Here is a 27,523-nt window from a genome sequence, read left to right as displayed (position 1 = left end):
TATCTATCTATCTATCTATCTATCTATCTATCTATTATCTCTCTATCCCATATCTATCTATCTATTATCTGTCTGTGTCTATCTATCTATCTATCTATCTATCTATCTATCTATCTATCTATCTATCATCTGTCTTTCTATTATCTATCTATCCCATATCTATCTATCCCACATCTATCTATCTATCTATCTATCTATCTATCTATCTATCTATCTATCTATCTATCTATCTATCTATCCCACATCTATCTATCTATCTCATATCTATCTCTCTCTCTCTCTATCTATCTATCTATCTATCTATCTATCTATCTATCTATCTATCCCATATCTATCTATCTCTCTATCTATTATCTATCTATCTATCTATCTATCTATCTATCTATCTATCTATCTATCTATCTATCTATCTATCTATCTATCTATCTCTCTGTGTAATGGAGTGTGGGTTGGACAAATGTAAAAGAGGAGTTGGACAGAAATGACACCACAAATCTTTTTGAAGAGAGAGGAGGGAGAGGAGGGAGGGGTTTGGGTGTGTTTTTGGAGGGGGTGTGCTAGATTCGGGCTTAGTGGCATTGCAAAGCATCATGGAACTTGTAGTATTAGGTCACAATAAGGAAGTAGTCGATTAACCCCATGAGAGCTGAATCCAGCACTGAAGATGTGCTGCTACAGCATGATAACAGCTAATATTGCTAAAATAAACACAGTAGATGTTTTCAGTGGCACATAATAGCAAGATTTATGAAAAAAAAAAAAAACTTTATAGTAGTGGATAACTTCTTTAATACCAAGTGTATATTGAAACTTATAATGGCCCATATTATATTGTATATATTTAAAAATGTACTAGTTTATATTCTACTAGTAATGTGTCCTAATTATCTACTATATTACCAAACATAATATTCATATAATTATAATAGCTGTGGCTATTTTGTTTCCTTCTTATTTTGTTTCTAGGACACTTACATCACTATTCTTGTTTTACAAAGTTTAACGTCGATGTATAATATTTCTTAATTTGTAGCCAGTGGCAACGTGATTCTATCTGAGCTGTGCTCAAGCCTCACAAGCATCACCATCTTCACCAAAGATGAAAAAGACATTAGCATCCAGCTGTATAAACACACTATGCAAGGTGACTTTGAGCTGGTGGCAACATTGGAAGCAATAGTTAAAGCCTAGATGAACTGCAACCTGCCCCAAGAGAACTTTAAAGCTGAAGGCCTTTTGACGTTTTGGTCAAAAGACGGAAATATTGTCTCAAGCTCATGAAATATTGCTCAGGCAATATGCAAAAAAAAATATATATATATATATGATTCCAATTATAGCAGAAACTGGTTGGATAAAATTTCTCATATATTTATGAATTTAGATTTGTCTCTTACTTTTTGATAAGTAATATAAGGTTCACCTTGTGAGGTGGATCCTCTAAGTTCACATCCATGCCGAGTGTTGGTGCAGCTTCCCAGAGGACATGGACAGCAGTGGGGCAAATTGAGTAGAACCCTGCAGGGATGGATGCAAGTTGAAAGTGCAGCAAGTACACGTAATGGAGAAAAACAAACATGTAACATTAGATTCTCTTTGCTAAGACAGAGGTGTGTGCTCTGATAGGCCTTAAATAGAATTAGGAACAACACCGTATGCATTACCCGAAGAGGGGCCCAAGTAGGGTCCAACACCATATATCAAGAGCAAATAAACTTAGGCACTCAACTTTTCGGAATTTTATGATTTAATGTAGTCATCAAATTAAACGTTTCAGCCCTACTGTTGTGAATTCCGCTCTTGGGCTCCCTCCGGTGGTTCTAAGTGGCACTTTTGTGAGTTCTGCTCTTGGGCTCCCTCTTGTGGTTTCTAGTGTTATGGCTGCTCCTTGGAGTTAGCTGTCATCAGCTGCCTCCACTTATCGTCTCTTCTGCTCGGCTATTTAAGTCTGGCTCTATCTTCTGCCAGTGCCACTTGTAAATGGTTCCTGGTTGGATTCACATCTCTTTGGAGTTCCCTGTTATCCTGACCAGTTCAGCTAAGCTAAGTTTTTGCTTGCCCTTTTCTGTCCATAGATTGTGGACTTATCCATTCTGTGCTTTCTATGTTTGTCCAGCTTATCAGTGTGAATTAATTCTGTCTTGCTGGAAGCTCTGGGAGGCAGATTTGCCCTCCACACCTTTAGTCAGGTGTGGAGATTTTTTGTAATATCTGCGTGGATTTTTGTAGTGTTTTATACTGACCGCACAGTATTCCATCCTGTCCTATCTATTTAGTTAGACTGGCCTCCTGTGCTCATCCTGGTTTCATTCTGTGTATGTCTTTTCCCTCTCCACTCACAGTCATTATTTGTGGGGGGCTAATCTATCCTTTGGGGATTTTCTCTGAGGCAAAATAGCTTTCCTGCTTCTATCTTTAGGGGTAGTTACGTTAGCTCTTAGGCTGTGACGAGATGCCTAGGGAGAGTGAGGAGCATTCCACGGCTACTTCTAGTGTTGTGTTGAGCTTAGGGACTGCGGTCAGTACAGTTACCACTTCCTTCAGAGCTCATTCCATGTTGCTCCTAGACCACCGTATCATAACAGTACAAGTGGCAAAAAATGAATTAAATGCATCTCAAAAGAAGGAAAAGAAAGTTCTGAACCATTTTTTTTTCTGTGCTCTAGTTTGTCTTTTTTTTTTTTCTTTTCCTCTTGATATCTGGGTGGTTCAGGATATATGCTTTGGCATGGATGTTCAGGGTTTATTTTCTCGTGTGGATCAACTTGCTGCAAGAGTACAGTGCATCCAGGACTATGTTGTCCAGACTCCGGCTTCAGAGCCCAGAATTCCTACTCCTGATTTGTTTTTTGGGGACAGATCCAAGTTTTTGAACTTTAAAAATAACTGCAAATTGTTTTTTGCTTTGAAACCCCGTTCTTCTGGTGATCCCATTCAGCAAGTAAAAATCATCATATCCTTGCTGCGTGGTGACCCTCAAGACTGGGCTTTTTCTCTTGAAACAGGGGATCCGGCATTATTGAATGTAGATGCATTTTTTCAAGCGCTCGGATTATTGTATGACGAACCTAATTCTGTGGATCATGCGGAAAAAAACCTGTTGGCCTTGTGTCAAGGTCAGGAAGCGGCAGAGTTATACTGCCAGAAATTTAGAAAATGGTCTGTGCTCACTAAATGGAATGAAGAGGCTCTGGCTGCTATTTTCAGAAAATGTCTTTCTGAAACCCTTAAAGATGTTATGGTGGGCTTTCCTACGCCTGCCGGTTTGAGCGAATCTATGTCTCTAGCCATTCAGACTGATCGGCGTCTGCGCGAGCGCAAAGCTGTGCACCATATGGCAGTATCCTCTGAGCATAGTCCTGAACCTATGCAATGTGATAGGATTTTGACTAGAATAGAACGGCAGGAATTCAGACGTCAGAATAGGCTGTGTTTTTACTGTGGTGATTCGGCTCATGTTACCTCTGATTGCCCTAAGCGTACTAAGAGAGGCGCTAGGTCTGATACCATTAGTACTATACAGCCTAAATTTCTCTTATCTGTGACCCTTATTTGCTCATTGTTGTCCTTTTCTGTCATGGCATTTGTGGATTCAGGCGCTGCCCTGAACTTAATGGACTTAGAATTCGCCAGGCGCTGTGGTTTTTCCTTGCAGCCTATGCAGAGCCCTATTCCTTTGAGGGGCATTGATGCTATACCCTTGGCCAAGGATAAACCTCAGTACTGGACACAGATGACTATGTACATGGCTCCTGCACATCAGGAAGATTACCGTTTTCTGGTGTTGCATAACCTGCATGATGTTGTTGTACTGGGATTTCCATGGTTACAGGAACATAATCCGGTGCTGGATTGGAAAACTATGTCGGTGACTAGTTGGGGTTGTCGAGGAGTACATAGTGACGTTCCTTTGATGTCAATTTCCTCTTCCCCCTCTTCTGAGGTCCCTGAGTTTTTGTCGGATTTCCAGGATGTATTTGATGAGCCCAAGTCCAGTTCCCTTCCTCCGAACAGGGACTGTGATTGTGCTATTAACTTGATTCCTGGTTGTAAGTTCCCTAAGGGCCGACTTTTCAATCTCTCTGTGCCAGAGCATGCCGCCATGCGGAGCTATGTTAAGGAATCTTTGGAGAAAGGGCATATTTGGCCCTCTTTGTCACCATTGGAAGCGGGTTTTTTTTTTGTTGCTAAGAAGGATGGCTCCTTGAGACCCTGTATTGATTATCGTCTTCTTAATAAGATCACGGTCAAATTCCAATACCCCTTGCCTTTGCTTACGGATTTGTTTGCTCAGATTAAGGGGGCTAGTTGGTTTACTAAGATTGACCTCCGAGGGGCATATAATCTTGTTCGTATTAAACAGGGTGACGAATGGAAAACTGCATTCAATACGCCCGAAGGCCATTTTGAATACCTTGTGATGCCATTTGGGCTCTCTAATGCTCCATCTGTGTTTCAGTCTTTCATGCATGATATTTTCCGCAATTATCTTGATTAATTCATGGTCGTATATTTGGATGATATTTTGATTTTTTCCAATGATTGGGAGTCTCATGTGAAGCAGGTCAGGATGGTGTTCCAGATCCTTCGTGATAATGCTTTATTTGTGAAGGGGTCTAAGTGCCTATTCGGAGTTCAGAAGGTCTCTTTTTTGGGTTTTATTTTTTCTCCCTCATCTATAGAAATGGATCCTGTTAAGGTCCAAGCTATTCATGACTGGATCCAACCCACATCTGTGAAGGGTCTTCAAAAATTTTTGGGTTTTGATAATTTCTATCACCGTTTCATTGCCAACTTTTCCAGTGTGGTTAAGCCCCTTACTGATTTGACGAAGAAAGGCGCTGATGTGACGAATTGGTCCTCTGAGGCTGTTGAGGCCTTTCAGGAGCTTAAACGCCGATTTACTTCTGCCCCTGTGTTGCTTCAACCGGATGTTTCTCTTCCTTTTCAGGTTGAGGTCGACGCTTCTGAGATTGGGGCAGGGGCCGTTTTGTCTCAGAGGGAGTCTGATGGTTCTTTGATGAAACCGTGTGTTTTTTTTCCAGAAAGTTTTCGCCTGCGGAACGCAATTATGATGTCGGCAATCGGGAGTTGTTGGTTATGAAGTGGGCGTTTGAGGAGTGGCGACATTGGCTTGAGGGAGCTAAACACCATGTTGTGGTCCTGACCGATCATAAGAATCTGATTTACCTCGAGTCGGCCAAGAGGCTGAATCCTAGACAGGCTCGATGGTCCCTGTTTTTCTCCCGTTTTGATTTTGTGGTCTCGTATCTTCCGGGATCTAAGAATGTTAAGGCTGATGCCCTCTCTAGGAGTTTTTCGCCTGATTCTCCTGGAGTCCTTGAGCCGGTTGGCATTCTTAAGGAGGGGGTGATTCTTTCTGCTATCTCCCCTGATTTGCGGCGGGTGCTTCAGAAATTTCAGGCTGATAGGCCTGACCGCTGTCCAGTGGGGAAGCTGTTCATTCCTGGGACAAGTAAGAAAATTTCTGAGGTTCATTGTTCAGTGTTGGCTGGGCATCCTGGGATTTTTGGTACCAGAGATTTGGTTGCTAGGTCCTTTTGGTGGCCTTCCTTGTCGCGCGATGTGCGTGCTTTTGTGCAGTCCTGTGGGACTTGCGCCCGAGCCAAGCCTTGCTGTTCCCGTGCTAGTGGGTTGCTTTTGCCTTTGCCGGTCCCTGAGAGGCCCTGGACGCATATTTCCATGGATGTTATTTTGGATCTTCCTGTTTCCCAGAAGATGTCTGTTATCTGGGTTGTTTGTGACCGGTTCTCTAAAATGGTCCATCTGGTACCTTTGCCTAAGTTGCCTTCCTCCTCAGATCTGGTTCCATTATTTTTTAAGCATGTGGTTCGTTTGCATGGCATTCCGGAGAATATTGTGTCTGTCAGAGGTTCTCAGTTTGTCTCTAGATTTTGGCGGGCCTTTTGTGCTAGGATGGGCATTGATTTGTCTTTTTCTTCGGCGTTTCATCCTTAGACTAATGGCCAAACTGAGCGAACTAATCAGACCTTGGAGACCTATTTGAGATGTTTTGTGTCTGCTGATCAGGATGATTGGGTGTCTTTCTTGCCGTTGGCCGAGTTTGCCCTTAATAATCTGGCTAGTTCGGCTACTTTGGTTTCACCTTTCTTTTGTAATTTTGGTTTTCATCCTCGTTTTTCTTCTGGGCAGGTTGAGCCTTCTGATTGTCCTGGTGTTGATTCTGTGGTGGACAGGCTGCAGCAGATTTGGACTCATGAGGTGGACAATTTGACGTTGTCTCAGGAAAGGGTTCAACGTTTTGCCAACCGCCGTCAGTGTGTTGGTTTTGTGAATTCCGCTCTTGGGCTCCCTCCGGTGGTTGTAAGTGGCACTTTTGTGAGTTCTGCTCTTGGGCTCCCTCTTATGGTTTCTAGTGGTATGGCTGCTCCTTGGAGTTAGCTGTCATCAGCTGCCTCCACTTATCGTCTCTTCTGCTCCGTTATTTAAGTCTAGCTCTTTCTTCAGCCTGTGCCACTTGTCAATGTTTCCTGGCTGGATTCACATCTCTGCTAGGATTCTCCTAGTTTCCTGACTAGTTCTGCAAAGATAAGTTCTGGCTTTGCTCATTTCAGTCCATATGTTGTGGACTTATTGTTCTGTGCATTCTATATTTGTCCAGCTTGTCAGTATGGATTATTTCTGTTAGCTGGAAGATCTGGGAAGCAGATTTACCCTCCACACCTTTAGTCAGGTGTGGAGATTTTGTAAACTCTGTGTGGATTGTTTTGTAGTTTTTATACTGACCGCACAGTATCCTTTCCTGTCCTATCTATCAAGCTAGACTGGCCTCCTGTTATGGCTGGCAATCAGGCAACACAGCGTGCAGTAATCAGCGCACATACAGAGATCTGGCAATAACCAAAAACAATAGGACGAGCTCTGAGACGTGGAATCTCTGTAGACTGCAGTACCTGATCTATCCTCACACAACTATAAGCAGCAGTGGATTGCGCCTATAACTACCTATGCAACTCGACACTGCCTGAGGAGCTGACTAGCCTGCAGATAGAAATACAAGCCTGACTTACCTCAGAGAAATACCCCAAAGGAATAGGCAGCCCCCCACATATAATGACTGTTAGCAAGATGAAAAGACAAACGTAGGAATGAAATAGATTCAACAAAGTGAGGCCCGATATTCTAGACAGAGCGAGGATAGCAAAGAGAACTATGCAGTCTACAAAAAACCCTAAAACGAAAACCACGCAAAGGGGCAAAAAGACCCACCGTGCCGAACTAACAGCACGGCGGTGCACCCCTTGCTTCTCAGAGCTTCCAGCAAAAGTTAATAGCAAGCTGGACAGAAAAAACAGAAAACAAACTAGAAGCACTTATCTAGCAGAGCAGCAGGCCCAAGGAAAGATGCAGTAGCTCAGATCCAACACTGGAACATTGACAAGGAGCAAGGAAGACAGACTCAGGTGGAGCTAAATAGCAAGGCAGCCAACGAGCTCACCAAAACACCTGAGGAAGGAAGCCCAGAGACTGCAATACCACTTGTGACCACAGAAGTGAACTCAGCCACAGAATTCACAACAGTACCCCCCCCTTGAGGAGGGGTCACCGAACCCTCACCAGAACCCCCAGGCCGACCAGGATGAGCCACATGAAAGGCACGAACAAGATCTGGGGAATGGACATCAGAGGCAAAAACCCAGGAATTATCTTCCTGAGCATAACCCTTCCATTTGACCAGATACTGGAGTTTCCGTCTAGAGACACGAGAATCCAAAATCTTCTCCACAATATACTCCAATTCCCCCTCCACCAAAACAGGGGCAGGAGGCTCCACAGATGGAACCATAGGTGCCACGTATCTCCTCAACAACGACCTATGGAATACATTATGTATGGAAAAGGAGTCTGGGAGGGTCAGACGAAAAGACACTGGATTGAGAATCTCAGAAATCCTATACGGACCAATAAAACGAGGTTTAAATTTAGGAGAGGAAACCTTCATAGGAATATGACGAGAAGATAACCAAACCAGATCCCCAACACGAAGTCGGGGTCCCACACGGCGTCTGCGATTAGCGAAAAGCTGAGCCTTCTCCTGGGACAAGGTCAAATTGTCCACTACCTGAGTCCAGATCTGCTGCAACCTGTCCACCACAGAATCCACACCAGGACAGTCCGAAGACTCAACCTGTCCTGAAGAGAAACGAGGATGGAACCCAGAATTGCAGAAAAATGGAGAGACCAAGGTAGCCGAGCTGGCCCGATTATTAAGGGCGAACTCAGCCAACGGCAAAAATGACACCCAATCATCCTGGTCAGCGGAAACAAAACATCTCAGATATGTTTCCAAGGTCTGATTGGTTCGTTCGGTCTGGCCATTAGTCTGAGGATGGAAGGCCGAGGAAAAAGATAGGTCAATGCCCATCCTACCACAAAAGGCTCGCCAGAACCTCGAGACAAACTGGGAACCTCTGTCAGAAACAATATTCTCAGGAATGCCATGTAAACGAACCACATGCTGAAAGAACAAAGGCACCAAATCAGAGGAGGAAGGCAATTTAACCAAGGGCACCAGATGGACCATTTTAGAAAAGCGATCACAGACCACCCAAATGACCGACATTTTTTGAGAAAAGGGAAGGTCAGAAATGAAATCCATCGAAATATGTGTCCAAGGCCTCTTCGGGACCGGCAAGGGCAAAAGCAACCCACTGGCACGTGAACAGCAGGGCTTAGCCCTAGCACAAATTCCACAGGACTGCACAAAAGCACGCACATCCCGTGACAGAGATGGCCACCAGAAGGATCTAGCAACCAACTCCCTGGTACCAAAGATTCCTGGATGACCGGCCAGCACCGAACAATGAAGTTCAGAGATAACTTTACTAGTCCACCTATCAGGGACGAACAGTTTCTCGGCCGGACAACGATCAGGTTTATTAGCCTGAAATTTCTGCAACACTCTCCGCAAATCAGGGGAGATGGCAGACACAATGACTCCTTCCTTGAGGATACTCGCCGGCTCAGATAACCCCGGAGAGTCGGGCACAAAACTCCTAGACAGAGCATCCGCCTTCACATTTTTAGAGCCCGGAAGGTATGAAATCACAAAATCAAAACGAGCAAAAAATAACGACCAACGGGCCTGTCTAGGATTCAAGCGCTTGGCAGACTCAAGATAAGTAAGGTTCTTATGATCAGTCAAAACCACCACGCGATGCTTAGCACCCTCAAGCCAATGACGCCACTCCTCGAATGCCCACTTCATGGCCAGCAACTCTCGGTTGCCCACATCATAATTACGCTCAGCAGCAGAAAATTTCCTGGAAAAGAAAGCACATGGTTTGAACACTGAGCAACCAGAACCTCTCTGTGACAAAACCGCCCCTGCACCAATCTCAGAAGCATCAACCTCGACCTGGAACGGAAGAGAAACATCAGGTTGACACAACACAGGGGCACAGCAAAAACGACGCTTCAACTCCTGAAAAGCTTCCACGGCAGCAGAAGACCAATTAACCAAATCAGCACCCTTCTTGGTCAAATCGGTCAATGGTCTGGCAATGCTAGAAAAATTACAGATGAAGCGACGATAAAAATTAGCAAAGCCCAGGAATTTCTGCAGACTTTTCAGAGATGTCGGCTGAGTCCAATCCTGGATGGCCTGAACCTTAACCGGATCCATCTCGATAGTAGAAGGGGAAAAGATGAACCCCAAAAATGAAACTTTCTGCACACCGAAGAGACACTTTGATCCCTTCACGAACAAGGAATTAGCACGCAGTACCTGGAAAACCATTCTGACTTGCTTCACATGAGACTCCCAATCATCCGAGAAGATCAAAATGTCATCCAAGTAAACAATCAAGAATTTATCCAGATACTCACGGAAAATGTCATGCATAAAAGACTGAAAAACAGATGGAGCATTGGCAAGTCCGAACGGCATCACCAGATACTCAAAATGACCCTCGGGCGTATTAAATGCCGTTTTCCATTCATCTCCCTGCCTGATTCTCACCAGATTATACGCACCACGAAGATCAATCTTAGTAAACCAACTAGCCCCCTTAATTCGAGCAAACAAGTCAGATATCAATGGCAAGGGATACTGAAACTTAACAGTGATCTTATTAAGAAGGCGGTAATCAATACACGGTCTTAGCGAACCATCCTTCTTGGCTACAAAAAAGAACCCTGCTCCCAATGGTGACGACGATGGGCGAATATGTCCCTTCTCCAGGGACTCCTTCACATAACTGCGCATAGCGGTGTGTTCAGGTACGGACAAATTAAATAAACGACCCTTAGGGAATTTACTACCAGGAATCAAATCGATAGCACAATCACAATTCCTATGCGGAGGTAGGGCATCAGACTTGGACTCTTCAAATACATCCTGAAAGTCCGACAAGAACTCTGGGATGTCAGAAGGAATGGATGACGAAATAGACAAAAATGGAACATCACCATGTACTCCCTGACAACCCCAGCTGGTTACCGACATAGAGTTCCAATCCAATACTGGATTATGGGTTTGTAGCCATGGCAACCCCAACACGACCACATCATGCAAATTATGCAGTACCAGAAAGCGAATAACTTCCTGATGTGCAGGAGCCATGCACATGGTCAGCTGGGCCCAGTACTGAGGCTTATTCTTGGCCAAAGGTGTAGCATCAATTCCTCTCAACGGAATAGGACACCGCAAAGGCTCCAAGAAAAATCCACAACGTTTAGCATAATCCAAATCCATCAGATTCAGGGCAGCGCCTGAATCCACAAACGCCATGACAGAATATGATGACAAAGAGCACATTAAGGTAATGGACAAAAGGAATTTGGACTGTACAGTACCAATAACGGCAGAGCTATCGAACCGCCTAGTGCGTTTAGGACAATTAGAAATAGCATGAGTAGAATCACCACAATAGAAACACAGTCTGTTCAGACGTCTGTGTTCGTGCCGTTCTACTTTAGTCATAGTCCTGTCGCACTGCATAGGCTCAGGCTTACTCTCAGACAATACCGCCAGATGGTGTACAGATTTACGCTCGCGCAAGCGACGACCGATCTGAATGGCCAAGGACATAGACTCATTCAAACCAGCAGGCATAGGAAATCCCACCATTACATCCTTAAGAGCTTCAGAGAGACCCTTTCTGAACAAAGCCGCTAGTGCAGATTCATTCCACAGAGTGAGTACTGACCATTTCCTAAATTTCTGACAATATACTTCTACATCATCCTGACCCTGGCATAAAGCCAGCAGATTTTTCTCAGCTTGATCCACTGAATTAGGCTCATCGTAAAGCAATCCCAGCGCCTGGAAAAATGCATCAACATTACTCAATGCAGAATCTCCTGGTGCAAGAGAAAACGCCCAGTCCTGTGGGTCGCCGCGCAAAAAAGAAATAATAATCAAAACCTGTTGAATAGGATTACCAGAAGAATGAGGTTTCAAGGCCAAAAATAGCTTACAATTATTTCTGAAGCTCAGGAACTTAGTTCTGTCACCAAAAAACAAATCAGGAATCGGAATTCTTGGTTCTAGCATCGATTTCTGATCAATAGTATCTTGAATCTTTTGTACATTTACAACGAGATTATCCATTGAGGAGCACAGACCCTGAATATCCATGTCCACAGCTGTGTCCTGAAGCACTCTAATGTCTAGGGGAAAAAAAAGACTGAAGACAGAGCTAAGAAAAAAAAATGATGTCAGGATTTCTTTTTTCCCTCTATTGGGAATCATTGGTGGGCTCCTTGTACTGTTATGGCTGGCAATCAGGCAACACAGCGTGCAGTATCAGCGCACATACAGAGATCTGGCAATAACCAAAAACAATAGGACGAGCTCTGAGACGTGGAATCTCTGTAGACTGCAGTACCTGATCTATCCTCACACAACTATAAGCAGCAGTGGATTGCGCCTATCACTACCTATGCAACTCGACACTGCCTGAGGAGCTGACTAGCCTGCAGATAGAAATACAAGCCTGACTTACCTCAGAGAAATACCCCAAAGGAATAGGCAGCCCCCCACATATAATGACTGTTAGCAAGATGAAAAGACAAACGTAGGAATGAAATAGATTCAGCAAAGTGAGGCCCGATATTCTAGACAGAGCGAGGATAGCAAAGAGAACTATGCAGTCTACAAAAACCCTAAAACGAAAACCACGCAAAGGGGCAAAAAGACCCACCGTGCCGAACTAACAGCACGGCGGTGCACCCCTTGCTTCTCAGAGCTTCCAGCAAAAGTTAATAGCAAGCTGGACAGAAAAAACAGAAAACAAACTAGAAGCACTTATCTAGCAGAGCAGCAGGCCCAAGGAAAGATGCAGTAGCTCAGATCCAACACTGGAACATTGACAAGGAGCAAGGAAGACAGACTCAGGTGGAGCTAAATAGCAAGGCAGCCAACGAGCTCACCAAAACACCTGAGGAAGGAAGCCCAGAGACTGCAATACCACTTGTGACCACAGAAGTGAACTCAGCCACAGAATTCACAACAGCCTCCTATGCTAAAATCTGATTTCATTTCTGCGTATGTTATTTTCCCCTCCTCTCACCGTCAATATTTGTGGGGGGCTATCTTTCCTTTGGGGATTTTCTCTGAGGCAAGATAGGTTTCCTGTTTCCATCTTTAGGGGAAGTTAGATCTTAGGCTGTGCCGAGGGATCTAGGGAGCGTCAGGTAGCCCCCACGGCTAATTTTAGTTGGGCTGCTAGGTTCAGGGTTTGCGGTCAGTACAGATACCACCTCCTTCAGAACTTGTCTCATGTTGTTCCTAAACCACCAGATCATAACAGTACAAGTGGCCAAAAATGAATCAAATGCATCTCAAAAGAAGGAAAAGAAAGTTCTGAACCATTTTTTTTTCTGTGCTTTGGTTTGTCTTTTTTTTTTTCCTCTTGATATCTGGGTGGTTCAGGATATATGTTTTGGCATGGATGTTCAGGGTTTGTTTTCTCGTGTGGATCAACTTGCTGCAAGAGTACAGAGTATCCAGGACTATGTTGTCCAGACTCCGGCTTTAGAGCCCAGAATTCCTACTCCTGATTTGTTTTTTGGGGACAGATCCAAGTTTTTGAACTTTAAAAATAACTGCAAATTGTTTTTTGCTTTGAAACCCCGTTCTTCTGGTGATCCCATTCAGCAGGTGAAAATCATCATATCCTTGCTGCGTGGTGACCCTCAAGACTGGGCTTTTTCTCTTGAAACAGGGGATCCGGCATTATTGAATGTAGATGCATTTTTTCAAGCGCTCGGATTATTGTATGACGAACCTAATTTTGTGGATCATGCAGAAAAAACCCTGTTGGCCTTGTGTCAAGGTCAGGAAGCGGCAGAGTTATACTGCCAGAAATTTAGAAAATGGTCTGTGCTCACTAAATGGAATGAAGAGGCTCTGGCTGCTATTTTCAGTAAAGGTCTTTCTGAAACCCTTAAAGATGTTATGGTGGGCTTTCCTACGCCTGCCGGTTTGAGCGAATCTATGTCTCTAGCCATTCAGATTGATCGGCGTCTGCGCGAGCGCAAAGCTGTGCACCATATGGCAGTATCCTCTGAGCATAGTCCTGAACCTATGCAATGTGATAGGATTTTGACTAGAATAGAATGGCAGGAATTCAGACGTCAGAATAGGCTGTGTTTTTACTGTGGTGATTCGGCTCATGTTATCTCTGATTGCACTGAACGTACTAAGAGAGTCGCTAGGTCTGTTACCATTAGTACTATACAGCCTAAATTTCTCTTATCTGTGACCCTGATTTGCTCATTGTCGTCCTTTTCTGTCATGGCATTTGTGGATTCAGGCGCTGCCCTGAACTTAATGGACTTAGAATTCGCCAGGCGCTGTGGTTTTTCCTTGCAGCCTTTGCAGAGCCCTATTCCTTTGAGGGGCATTGATGCTACACCCTTGGCCAAGGATAAACCTCAGTACTGGACACAGATGACTATGTACATGGCTCCTGCACATCAGGAAGATTGCCGTTTTCTGGTGTTGCATAACCTGCATGATGTTGTTGTACTGGGATTTCCATGGTTACAGGAACATAATCCGATGCTGAATTGGAAAACTATGTCGGTGACTAGTTGGGGTTGTCGAGGAGTACATAGTGACGTTCCTTTGATGTCAATTTCCTCTTCCCCCTCTTCTGAGGTCCCTGAGTTTTTGTCGGATTTCCAGGATGTATTTGATGAGCCCAAGTCCAGTTCCCTTCCTCCACATAGGGACTGTGATTGTGCTATTAACTTGATTCCTGGTTGTAAGTTCCCTAAGGGCCAACTTTTCAATCTGTCTGTGCCAGAGCATGCCGCCATGTGGAGCTATGTTAAGGAATCTTTGGAGAAAGGGCATATTCGGCCCTCTTCGTCACCATTGGGAGCGGGTTTCTTTTTTGTTGCTAAGAAGGATGGCTCCTTGAGACCCTGTATTGATTATCGTCTTCTTAATAAGATCACGGTCAAATTCCAATACCCCTTGCCTTTGCTTACTGATTTGTTTGCTCAGATTAAGGGGGCTAGTTGGTTTACTAAGATTGACCTCCGAGGGGCATATAATCTTGTTCGTATTAAACAGGGTGACGAATGGAAAACTGCATTTAATATGCCCAAAGGCCATTTTGAATACCTTGTGATGCCATTTGGGCTCTCTAATGCTCCATCTGTGTTCCAGACTTTCATGCATGATATTTTCCGCAATTATCTTGATAAATTCATGGTCGTATATTTGGATGATATTTTGTTTTTTTCCAAAGATTGGGAGTCTCATGTGAAGCAGGTCAGGATGGTGTTCCAGATCCTTCGTGATAATGCTTTATTTGTGAAGGGGTCTAAGTGCCTATTCGGAGTTCAGAAGGTCTCTTTTTTGGGTTTTACTTTTTCTCCCTCGTCTATAGAAATGGATCCTGTTAAGGTCCAAGCTATTCATGACTGGATCCAACCCACATCTGTGAAGGGTCTTCAAAAATTTTTGGGCTTTGCTCATTTCTATCGTCGTTTCATTGCCAACTTTTCCAGTGTGGTTAAGCCCCTTACTGATTTGACGAAGAAAGGTGCTGATGTGACGAATTGGTCCTCTGAGGCTGTTGAGGCCTTTCAGGAGCTTAAACGCCGATTTACTTCTGCCCCTGTGTTGCGTCAACCGGATGTTTCTCTTCCTTTTCAGGTTGAGGTCGACGCTTCTGAGATTGGGGCAGGGGCCGTTTTGTCTCAGAGGGAGTCTGATGGTTCTTTGATGAAACCGAGTGCTTTTTTTTCTAGAAAGTTTTCGCCTGCGGAACGCAATTATGATGTCGGCAATCGGGAGTTGTTGGCTATGAAGTGGGCGTTTGAGGAGTGGCGACATTGGCTTGAGGGAGCTAAACACCGTGTTGCGGTCCTGACCGATCATAAGAATCTGATTTACCTCGAGTCAGCCAAGCGGCTGAATCCTAGACAGGCTCGATGGTCCCTGTTTTTCTCCCGTTTTGATTTTGTGGTCTCGTATCTTCCGGGATCTAAGAATGTTAAGGCTGATGCCCTCTCTAGGAGTTTTTCGCCTGATTCTCCTGGAGTCCTGGAGCTGGTTGGCATTCTTAAGGAGGGGGTGATTCTTTCTGCTATCTCCCCTGATTTGCGGCGGGTGCTTCAGGAATTTCAGGCTGATAGGCCTGACCGCTGTCCAGTGGGGAAGCTGTTTGTTCCTGATAGATGGACAAGTAAGGTAATTTCTGAGGTTCATTGTTCAGTGTTGGCTGGCCATCCTGGGATTTTTGGTACCAGAGATTTGGTTGCTAGGTCCTTTTGGTGGCCTTCCTTGTCTCGCAATGTGCGTGCTTTTGTGCAGTCCTGTGGGACTTGCGCCCGGGCCAAGCCTTGCTGTTCCCGCGCTAGTGGGTTGCTTTTGCCTTTGCTGGTCCCTGAGAGGCCCTGGACGCATATTTCCATGGATTTTATTTCAGATCTTCCTGTTTCCCAGAAGATGTCTGTTATCAGGGTTGTTTGTGACCGGTTCTCTAAAATGGTCCATCTGGTACCTTTGCCTAAGTTGCCTTCCTCCTCAGATCTTTTTCCATTGTTTTTTCAGCATGTGGTTCGTTTGCATGGCATTCCGGAGAATATTGTGTCTGACAGAGGTTCTCAGTTTGTCTCTAGATTTTGGCGGGCCTTTTGTGCTAGGATGGGCATTGATTTGTCTTTTTCTTCGGCGTTTCATCCTCAGACTAATGACCAAACTGAGCAAACTAATCAGACTTTGGAGACCTATTTGAGATGCTTTGTGTCTGCTGATCAGGATGATTGGGTGTCTTTCTTGCCGTTGGCCGAGTTTGCCCTTAATAATCGGGCTAGTTCGGCTACTTTGGTTTCTCCTTTCTTTTGTAATTTTGGTTTTCATCCTCGTTTTTCTTCTGGGCAGGTTGAGCCTTCTGATTGTCCTGGTGTTAATTCTGTGGTGGACAGGCTGCAGCAGATTTGGACTCATGTGGTGGACAATTTGACGTTGTCTCAGGAAAGGGCTCAACGTTTTGCTAACCGCCGTCGGCGTGTTGGTCCCCGACTTCGTGTGGGGGATTTGGTTTGGTTGTCTTCTCGTCATGTTCCTATGAAGGTTTCTTCTCTTAAGTTTAAGCCTCGGTTTATTGGTCCTTATAAAATTTCTGAAATTATTAATCCGGTGTCTTTTCGTTTGGCTCTTCCTGCCTCTTTTGCCATTCATGATGTTTTCTATAGATCTTTGTTGCGGAGATATGTGGTGCCCGTTGTTCCCTCGGTTGACCCTCCTGCCCCGGTGTTGGTTGAGGGAGAGTTGGAATATGAGGTTGAGAAGATTTTGGATTCTCGTTTTTCGAGGCGGAGGCTTCAGTATCTTGTCAAATGGAAGAGTTATGGCCAGGAGGATAATTCTTGGGTTGTTGCCTCCGATGTCCATGCTACCGATTTGGTTCGTGCTTTTCACTTGGCTCGTCCTGATCGGCCTGGGGGCTCTGGTGAGGGTTCGGTGACCCCTCCTCAAGGGGGAAGTACTGTTGTGAATTCCGCTCTTGGGCTCCCTCCGGTGGTTGTAAGTGGCACTTTTGTGAGTTCTGCTCTTGGGCTCCCTCTTGTGGTTTCTAGTGGTATGGCTGCTCCTTGGAGTTAGCTGTCATCAGCTGCCTCCACTTATCGTCTCTTCTGCTCCGCTATTTAAGTCTGGCTCTTTCTTCAGCCTGTGCCACTTGTCAATGTTTCCTGGCTGGATTCACATCTCTGCTAGGATTCTCCTGGTTTCCTGACCAGTTCTGCAAAGATAAGTTCTGTCTTTGCTCATTTCAGTCCATATGTTGTGGACTTATTGTTCTGTGCATTCTTTATTTGTCCAGCTTGTCAGTATGGATTATTTCTGTTAGCTGGAAGCTCTGGGAAGCAGATTTACCCTCCACACCTTTAGTCAGGTGTGGAGATTTTGTAAACTCTGTGTGGATTGTTTTGTAGTTTTTATACAGACCACACAGTATCCTTTCCTGTCCTATCTATCAAGCTAGACTGGCCTCCTATGCTAAAATCTGATTTCATTTCTGCATATGTTACTTTCCCCTCCTCTCACCGTCAATATTTGTGGGGGACTATCTTTCCTTTGGGGATTTTCTCTGAGGCAAGATAGGTTTCCTGTGTCCATCTTTAGGGGAAGTTAGATCTTAGGCTGTGCCGAGGGGGCTAGGGAGCGTCAGGTACCCCCCACGGCTATTTTTAGTTGCGCTGCTAGGTTCAGGGTTTGCGGTCAGTACAGATACCACCTCCTTTAGAGCTTGTCTCATGTTGTTCCTAAACCACCAGATCATAACAGTTGGTCCCCGGCTTCGTGTGGGGGATTTGGTTTGGTTGTCTTCTCGTCATGTTCCTATGAAGGTTTCTTCTCCTAAGTTTAAGCCTCGGTTTATTGGTCCTTATAAAATTTCTGAAATTATTAATCCGGTGTCTTTTCGTTTGGCTCTTCCTGCCTCTTTTGCCATTCATAATGTTTTCCATAGATCTTTGTTGCGGAGATATCTGGTGCCCGTTGTTCCCTCGGTTGACCCTCCTGCCTCGGTGTTGGTTGAGGGAGAGTTAGAATATGAGGTTGAGAAGATTTTGGATTCTCGTTTTTCGAGGCGGAGGCTTCAGTATCATGTCAAGTGGAATGGTTATGGCCAGGAGGATAATTCTTGGGTTGTTGCCTCCGATGTCCATGCCACCGATTTGGTTCGTGCTTTTCTCTTGGCTCGTCCTGATCGGCCTGGGGGCTCTGGTGAGGGTTGGTTGACCCCTCCTCAAGGGGGGGTACTGTTGTGAATTCCGCTCTTGGGCTCCCTCCAGTGGTTGTAAGTGGCACTTTTGGGAGTTCTGCTCTTGGGCTCCCTCTTGTGGTTTCTAGTGGTATGGCTGCTCCTTGGAGTTAGCTGTCATCAGCTGCCTCCACTTATCGTCTCTTCTGCTGGGCTATTTAAGTCTGGCTCTATCTTCTGCCAGTGCCACTTGTAAATGGTTCCTGGTTGGATTCACATCTCTTTGGAGTTCCCTGTTATCCTGACCAGTTCAGCTAAGCTAAGTTTTTGCTTGCCCTTTTCTGTCCATAGATTGTGGACTTATCCATTCTGTGCTTTCTATGTTTGTCCAGCTTATCAGTGTGAATTAATTCTGTCTTGCTGGAAGCTCTGGGAGGCAGATTTGCCCTGCACACCTTTAGTCAGGTGTGGAGATTTTTTGTAAACTCTGCGTGGATTTTTGTAGTGTTTTATACTGACTGCACAGTATTCCATCCTGTCCTATCTATTTAGTTAGACTGGCCTCCTGTGCTCATCCTGGTTTCATTCTGTGTATGTCTTTTCCCTCTCCACTCACAGTCATTATTTGTGGGGGGCTAATCTATCCTTTGGGGATTTTCTCTGAGGCAAGATAGCTTTCCTGCTTCTATCTTTAGGGGTAGTTACGTTAGCTCTTAGGCTGTGACGAGATGCCTAGGGAGAGTTAGGAGCATTCCACGGCTACTTCTAGTGTTGTGTTGAGCTTAGGGACTGCGGTCAGTACAGTTACCACTTCCTTCAGAGCTCGTTCCATGTTGCTCCTAGACCACCATATCATAACACCTACTTGGGCACCTCTTCGGGTAGTGCATACGGTGTTGTTCCTATAAGGTTGTTCCTTTACGTTTTGCACACCTAAGGGCCATGTCTTCATTGACTTTCTCCTTTAATGCTCAGGAGACATCTAATATCATTGCTCAAACATCTTATTCTAGTGAATTCTTGAAGGTCCCCCCCAGAGAGACCCAAGGGAGAGACCAGGAGCGTGAGCTACGACACAAGGTTAACCTTGAGTTGCATTGTGCTACGCTTACGGAGTACCTAAAAGTACAACGTATTCCACGGGGTTTAAGAGTCCCATTACACCGCACTCTCTTTAGTGATTCACCTGACTACTGCACTAAGTTTGAAAAGATATTAAATAAATGTTCGTTTGACCTTATTACTTTAACTATACAACATCTCCATAGGGCAATTACGACCAGCTCCGAACTCATCAAAAATATCGAAAGTCAGCTGGCGGCAACAAGTTCATTGGAAGAATTGTCCTCCCTGAAAACTCAGATTCAGACTAATATTGATAAACATAAAAGAGATATTGAACAGAAAAAGAGGAACAAATTTGCACGAGTCGCGGAGGACTATCATCTAGACCATGTCTACAGATGGTGCGACAAATCCTCGGCCAGGCGGCCTCCACCTCAGTCCAACTTCAGGTCCTCAACCGAACACTCAACCTCGGGATCAGACACCGAAAGGAGGGACCCCCCAACTTCCACTAGTTTTTTCGAACAACGCAGGAGACCACAAAGAAAGAAAAAAGGACCAGACGAGGGCATGGATTCAGGAAGAAGGAACTATCCACCACGCATGACTTGCTCTCAGTTACTTGACCATTGGTAGTAAACATATCATCTAAGACTTTGGGTATATCTGAACATAATGTTCTACAAAAGGGTCTTTCATATTGTCCTGCCAAAAATTTGAATACCTTTGAATTAGAAATGGACCTGTGTCGATTTTTTCGTCGCCTTAGATTAAAAGCTTACTTTGCGGATAATTCTCAGTCCAGTACCACTAGGCCAGAACTTGACAATAGTCCTAATCTCCTCTCAGCAGCCAGTCTAGGCTTTAGATCCAAAAGCCTGTTTAGACCTCCTAATGGCTCCCATGCTTTGGAGGCCTTTATAGGCTTCGTTAATAAATCCTTTTCAGAGCTCTGCAACAATGTGGATCGGGGGTTGTTACACTATCCTCCTAATTTGTCTCCTATTGACCATCAGGCTTTAAAGTCCTTACAAGATGATCGTGATCTGGTCATTAAACCGGCAGACAAAGGGGCGCCATAGTGGTCATGGATAAGTCTTACTATATTCAGGGAATCCAGAGACAGCTCCATGATAGTACCATCTATACTGAGTTACCCAGAGACCCTACACAACAGATTCGGGAGCTTATTACTGAGGTATTTTCTAAATATACTGACCTGGGAGTGTTAGACATTAAAACTTGTGAATTTTTGACAAAAAAACACCCCATAACCCCAGTGTTTTATATTTTGCCCAAGATACATAAAAATCTGGAACAACCCCCGGGAAGACCGATTGTGGCGTCTACTGAGTCTATTTTATCTCCACTGTCTATATTTCTGGAGAAAATTCTAACTCCCCTGATTCGACGCACTCCTTCCTTTATACTTGACACTGGGGATTTTCTAAATACTATTCGTACGTTGCATACTATACCTAGTGATGCACTTCTGGTGTCCTTTGATGTACGAGATTTATACACCTCTATTCCCCAAGTTGAGGGAATTATTTTGGTACAGAAAATGCTCTCTAACTCAGGTATGGACTCCGACCAGGTGAACTTATGTGTGGAACTCCTACATTTAGTACTTACTAAAAACTTCTTTCTCTTTCAGGACAAGTATTATTTACAAAACAGGGGGACCGCAATGGGCTCAAATGTCGCGCCTCCATACGCTAATTGTTACATGGCCGACTTTGAAGCCACCATCATCTATAACAATCCCCTTTTTCTTAACAACAGTCTGATATGGAAACGGTACATAGATGATGTTTTCTGTATATGGAAGGGTTCCCCTGATACCCTTCAATCATTTTTTGAGTTCCTCAATACATCCTGGCCAGGACTTTCATTTACTATTGCAGTAGACCCATATAAGATTAATTTCCTTGACACTTTGATCATTAAGAGCAATAACGGTACCCTCTCTACAGATCTCTACACAAAAAAGTACGGACCGCAATAGCTTACTGCATTTTGAAAGTTTTCATCACAATCCCATTAAAAAATCTATCCCCAGATCGCAGACACAGAGAGTCAATCGCATCGTTTCTGACGATACTACACGACAGCTACGACAACAGGAACTGCATGCCAGGTTTTATGATAGAAGCTATCCAGAACACATTCTCCGTTCCTCCAGTAATACTAACCCACACCCCAAAAAAATCTACACGGATTCCATTTGTACATTCATATCACTCGTACATGTACATTCTTCATAGAACGATAAGACGACACTGGCATTTACTACGGGAGGCATACCCCACCATTATTGAATTCAATCAACCCTTCTTCCCTGCTTTAAAAGAGCTCCTAATATCAAGGACAAACTGGTTAGAGCAGATTTAGGTAGGGATACACCTCCACTATGTCAATCTGTGTTGCATCATCCCAGGAAAGGTACATTCCCCTGTTTGCACTGCAACCAGTGCGGTAATGTTCAGAAAGGAAACATCATTTACCATCCATATTCCGGCAAACAATTCAAAATTCCCAATTACTACACCTGTGACACCCCTTTCGTGGTATATCTCATCAAATGTCCGTGTGGTTTAGGGTATGTAGGCGAAACCACCCAGCCTATAAAGGATAGAATATCCAAACACAAATCTACCATTCGCTGTAAGAATCTTTTGTTACCGATACTGAAACATTTTATTTCCCATAATCATAAAATTTCTCAGTTAAAGTTCCAGGTAATCGAACAGGTAGCCATCCCCAGACGTGGCGGGGACCGTATTAGGCTGCTAAAACAAAGAGAAGCCTTCTGGATCCACACCTTAAATACTCTGCATCCCCGGTGCTTAAATAGAGATTATGACCTTATGTCATTTATTAAGATTTATCCAGCAATTCCCCTGCAGCATGATCATATAATTCCTCTTAATATCTGACATGACCGTGTATTATATATTTTTACTGACATTTTGTTCCTTTCTTACAGAGACGTCTTTATTGATTCTGCCTGAAGTGCACTCTCACTTGGACCCACCACCGAAAAATTGCCTTTATACCGGCCACCGTGCTCACATCTCACCATTGTCTAACGTTACTCTGCAGCACTGACACCAATAGTGCACTACTTAGTAGAAATGGCCCTAACACAGTGACGTCCTCACAATGGCTGCTGGAATGCAAGTTATCGGTCCTGGAATGCATAGACAAGCACCTCCCTGTGATGTCGCCACTACTCTATCCTGTATGTTTTCCTGAGCGATCATGTGATCGCTCATTGGTCCCGCCCACCGGCATTATATGCCGTCCACTTCCCTCTCTAAGCAGCTCTGACTAGCGGTGTATACCGCTTCTCTGACAGCCACGCCGGCACGCCGTTTACCTGGGTAAGTCCTCCACATTGTTTCTCCAGCGCTATACTATATAGAACGATAGGACATACTCACTAAGTATGCACGTTCTCTGCAGGCTCCCATGCATTACCGGTTACCCGGTCTTTGGACATTTCGCTTCCCTGCAGAGTCACTCTGGTATGTTACATGGCCTTTTAAGATCACACCCCATTTTTGCGATTTATTCATAAAGGCACCTAACACCTTTTAACTTTCACTGTCAACAGCTACAGTGCTGATGTGGGACACTTTTACATGCGGTCATTCATGAATATCTCTAACCCTGCACATTGGTAGGTCAATCTTAGATACATTTTCCCTTGGCACACGTACTTTCTGACCTATATGGATCCCTAGATTCAAGCTATTGTTGTCTATTTGTCTCTTTTGTCTCTCTTTTTTTTTTCTTCCAGTATCTCTCGATGCAATAAAGATTTTCACTAATGATGTGTTGAGCAATGTATGCAGTTTCCCTGTTGTTCATAATGTACATACTCTTTCTGTGGCCTTCTTATTTGAGCTCCCTACAATTTTGTATATACTTTATTTATTTTATGTTTCATTACTGTTTTGGTTTGTTTTGTTTTGAATCTCTATGGTGTTGGGACACCAATGTTAATGTCTATACTGGTGTATATTTATTTTCTTTTGTAGTTACTGAAGAAGGCCGTCTATTGTGGCCGAAACGTTAAATTTGATGACTACATTAAATCATAAAATTCCGCAAAGTTGAGTGCCTAAGTTTATTTTCTCTTAAATAGAATTAGGTGATGAAGTCACTGAACCATGCTGGGCAGTCTGCAAAAGCTCGCTGTGGAGCACAACGGAGAGCAGCAGACTGAGGTGAAGGAAGCAGAGCAAGTGGAAACAAGTGTGTGATAAGTAATAAGTGTATACTAAATGCGTGTTGTTCCAAGAAATGTTGTGATTTATTAGCTATTTGTTCAGTGAAGAAAAATAATTTGTAAAACAATCAAAGTGATGTGCCAAAAGGAAAATTAACATACTCACATTTAAGATCTCATGATGCTTCCATTCTGAATTTGACCGGTATTATGAGTTTTTGCATGCTTTATGCAATGCATTTTGTGAAAGGGGGAACTATAGTTTTTTTTTTAAATACAAAATATAAATCTCAAAATTCAGACATGCAAACGTGATTATCTACATTACAAGGTATGTGTGTCACAGGCAGTTTTTTGAACATCTATTTTAGTAAAAAAAATTTATCTGTACATTATTATTATTATTATTTATTTATTTATATAGCACCATTAATTCCATGGTGCTGTACACGAGAAAGGGGTTACATACAGGGTTATAGATGTAGTTTACAGTAAACAGGTTTACAGTGACAGACTGGTACAGAGAGGAGAGGACCCTGTCCTTGCGGACTTACATTCTAGGGGTACATGCAACACCAATATAGCACCCTGTTGCTGGTGTTGGCTTTTTAGATGTGTACCTACGTAGTATTTCTTCTCATGTAATTTTTTTGCGATAATGTTGAATTTTGTTTAAATAATAGAAAAAAATGTGTAGACATTTAATAGTGCATAAAATTTGCAGGTTGTAATAAAAGTGGAGATAAGCCAATCCTACTCTATTTAACATTTAACAAAGCCATTGATATTTTCTAGGAAGTGGATATATTCTTGATGTTCCAATGTGGTGCTGAGTTCTATCAGCTCATCAGCAAACGTGTTGTCTATCCCACGATCAGACAAGAAATCCATCAGATGATCATACATTGCCCAATCTAGAGAATCAGTGGTCAGTGTAGCTGTTCTCTTTCCAGTCTGTATCACCAGTGGGCTGGAAACTAACTTCTCGAATAGTGAAGATGTCACTTTCTTCCTCTTCCTCACCATGTCCAACCTCATCTGCAGGATAGTGACAGTCCAGCACCAGGGTCTGGTTGCTTTCTAGTTTTGTGATTTCTACAACAAAGTTAGGAGTGGAAACAAGATCAGGCGCTTCGTCACCTCCCTTCTGTCCTTCTTGTGGTTTCTCATCATAAGATGGTGAAATGATGTTATTTGTATTAAATGTGACTGTGGCCTTCTCTCCAGAGACTTTTTTGGTTAGTTTAGCTTCTGTGCTGTTCACTTCTAATTCCCACCCTCCAGACATCTTGGGAAGATTTTTGTGTTTCTGGATTTTCTTTTCTTCTTTGATTTCATCATTCAGAAACTCGGAAAATGCTTTGTCCCCATCAGGGTCGGCTCCAGGTTTTTGAGGGCCCCGGGCGAAAGAGTCTCAGTGCCCCCCCCCCTTTAACACATACCACGATTCTTGATCGCATATAAACACAGCCATGTAGTATATAACGCAGCCCACGTAGTATATAGCAAAGCCCCATAGCATATAACACAGCCATGTAGTATATAACAGCCCACGTAGCATATAACACAGCCATGTAGTATATAACACGGCCCACGTAGTATATAGAACAGCCATGTAGTATATAGCACAGCCCACGTAGCATATAACAGCCCATATAGTATATAGCACAGCCACATATTATATAACACAGCCCACATAGTATATAGAGCAGCCATGTAGTAAATAACACAGCCCACGAAGCACATAACAGCCCACGCAGTATATAAAACAGCCCACGCAGTATATAACACAGCCCACGCAGCATATAACACAGCCCACGCAGCATATAACACAGCCCACGCAGTATATAACAGCCCACACAGTATATAACACAGCCCACGCCGTATATAACACAGCCAATGCCGTATATAACACAGCCCAAGCCGTACATAACACAGCCCACGCCATATATAACAGCCCACTCCATATATAACACACACAGCCCACGCAGTATATAACACATACAGCCCACGCAGTATATAGCACAGCCCACACAGACGCAGTATATAGCACAGCCCACGCAGACGCAGTATATAGCACAGCCCACGCAGTATGTAGCACAGACTGCCAGCCATTTAGTATATACAGACAGACAGTCTAGGCTAGGACTAGTCAACCAGGCCTGGCTCACAGCAAGCTGCAATTATGACCCCCCGTGCCCCGCAATGCATTGGGACCAGGTCTAGGAACTTAGAGGAAGACTCACTCATTCACTCACTCGCCGTTGCTTCCGTTGTGTGGACACAGCCTGGGACCGGGTGCACTCTCCATGCACCTGACTGCTGCTCCTGCCTCCTGCTCTGCTCGTCTTTCTGCTTGCCGCTGTGCCTGCGCTGCTGCTGGATGCCTGGACCTGTCCTGGACGGTGGATGCATGGATGACAGCTGCCGGATCTCTTCTCTGAGCTCTTAGGATGACGAGCATGACCGGAAGTGACAGGACAGAGAGCGACCGCCGGCCCGGAAGTGACTCGCATCCATGGTGATGGCGGTGACTGGTGAGTATTGCAGGCACAGCTGTGTGAAACTCAGTCCCAGCAGCAGGCCCGGCCTGGATGTGACTCTGGCTGTGTCGTATCCATGGTGACGGACGGTCCCGACTCCCGGAGGGTGAGTATTCCGGCTGCAGCTGTGCACCGTAAATGGGCCCCCCATCTCGCCAGGGCCCCGGCACTTGCCCGGGTATGCCGGGTGCTGACGCCGGCCCTGGTCCCCATCAGTGTGAAGGCTGCGTCACCCACACGACACAGCAGGGAAGCCCTAGTATGGGTTCAGGATGGTTGGCCGGACAGTACCGCTGGCCCCACCGTGAAGTTATAACGAATGTGTAAGGGCTCGGGCAGGACCCTGACTGCTGAACAGTGGCAGTGGTAGAGCGACCACCACTCTGGCGGCAGCTGGGATCAAGGAGCAGGGTAGAGAAGAGAACATGACAGTTTAACAGTGCATGCCTGTTTTTGCACTCCTGTTTTACTAGTCGTACTTACCTTGTGCCATATTTTGCTTTTTGCCCATATATCTACCTACCTAGCACTTCTTGTTTTGTTCTTTTTGACAAGGGTTAAATAATTTGCATTAAAAAGATTGTCATAGGTTAATTGTAGTGTTGCAAAAAATGTATTGTAAAGGAAATAGCAATGGATGGGGTACTGTATAACGAAAAATCCCAGACCATGGCCAAGAATATAGCACTCGCTAGCAGCAGTAGAAACACCAGCACTGGCATCGCCACCAAGGCAGTATCAGGGGCATAACAATCGCAGTTCTTGACAAAAGACATAAAACCTTTCATAAAAACAAATACTGTATATTTTTGTGCATTAGTAAATTGTAAACCTGAAATGATCTCTAAATGTGGGATTGATAATTGCTATTGTTTCCTTATGTCAATTAACGAAAAGGTAAATCCCTTTGATTGTTAATGGATTGCAAGTAGTAGGCATCAGAATACTGAGCATAGACAAAAGTAAAGAACATACAAACAGAAGTAGATAATGGAGATGATGACTGCAATGTCTGATCAATTTTTCTTTACATTCTTAAAGGAAAAATGTTACTAATGTCTTTTTTTGCTACAGATCTTTGGATTAAATCGGTTGTCACTATTGCATAGCCTTTTTTCAAAGTCCCTAATGTGACTAGAAAAAAGCATACTTACTAGAGATTGGCAAATAAATTAGAGAGTAAACTGAATTCTACTCAAATTTTACAAAAAGCCACATTTGCCTTATGCAATTTTTTTTGCAATTCGCTTTCACATGGATTCAACAACATGGCAGCCACTGGCTGACATTTTTCTGGACTGTGAACATAAAAAGTTTAAATAAAGTAAACAATCATTATACTTACCTTACCCCTTTTCACCTTAATCTCTCCTGTCCTCATAGCATTTTCTGATCCCTGCCACTTGCGCTGAAATCCCTGAGCCTCTCATATTAAGCCAAGACTTCTGGCTCTGATGGGATAGTGT

At 44.1% G+C, this 27,523-nt stretch overlaps 1 long non-coding RNA gene and 1 pseudogene across 1 annotated transcript; one reads left to right on the top strand and one right to left on the bottom strand.

Annotated features, from left to right (window-relative positions):
• The first annotated feature begins 22,594 nt into the window (after positions 1 to 22,594).
• Positions 22,595 to 22,956, top strand: LOC138645877 (uncharacterized). Its single transcript, XR_011314788.1, has 3 exons — positions 22,595 to 22,663; positions 22,746 to 22,807; positions 22,897 to 22,956. It is a non-coding gene; the product is annotated as an uncharacterized lncRNA (long non-coding RNA).
• A 1,320-nt stretch (positions 22,957 to 24,276) lies between these two features.
• Positions 24,277 to 26,484, bottom strand: LOC138645875 (complement component 1 Q subcomponent-binding protein, mitochondrial-like; annotated as a pseudogene).
• Positions 26,485 to 27,523: the final 1,039 nt, after the last annotated feature.

This window comes from Ranitomeya imitator, chromosome 7 (genome assembly GCF_032444005.1).
Source record: "Ranitomeya imitator isolate aRanImi1 chromosome 7, aRanImi1.pri, whole genome shotgun sequence".
In the NCBI taxonomy this organism is placed as follows: Eukaryota; Metazoa; Chordata; class Amphibia; order Anura; family Dendrobatidae; genus Ranitomeya; species Ranitomeya imitator.
This window is presented reverse-complemented; position numbering and strand designations above follow the sequence as displayed.